Raw genomic sequence first — 333 nt, forward strand, 5'->3', positions numbered from 1 at the left:
CCTTCAACTATTTCATATTGATCTTTTTGGCCCTACTAAAACAATGAGTCTTGGTGAAAATTAATATGGGTTTGTTATTGTTAATGATTTTACTAAATTCACATGGGTTTTTTTTTTTTTTTTTTGCATTCAAAGAATAAGGCTTTGGAAAAATTCATCACTTTTAGCAAACAAATACAAAATGAAAAAAAGGCCATTCAATTACTAGTATTAGAAATGATCATGGAAAGGAATTTAAAAATCTTGACTTTAATGTATTTTGTAGTGAAAATGGTATTAGCCTTAACTTTTTTGCTCTTAGAACTTCTCAACAAAATGGGGTAGTGAAAAGGA

Source organism: Durio zibethinus, chromosome 4 (genome assembly GCF_047325235.1).
Source record: "Durio zibethinus cultivar Kanyao isolate XHJ-2024 chromosome 4, ASM4732523v1, whole genome shotgun sequence".
NCBI lineage: Eukaryota > Viridiplantae > Streptophyta > Magnoliopsida > Malvales > Malvaceae > Durio > Durio zibethinus.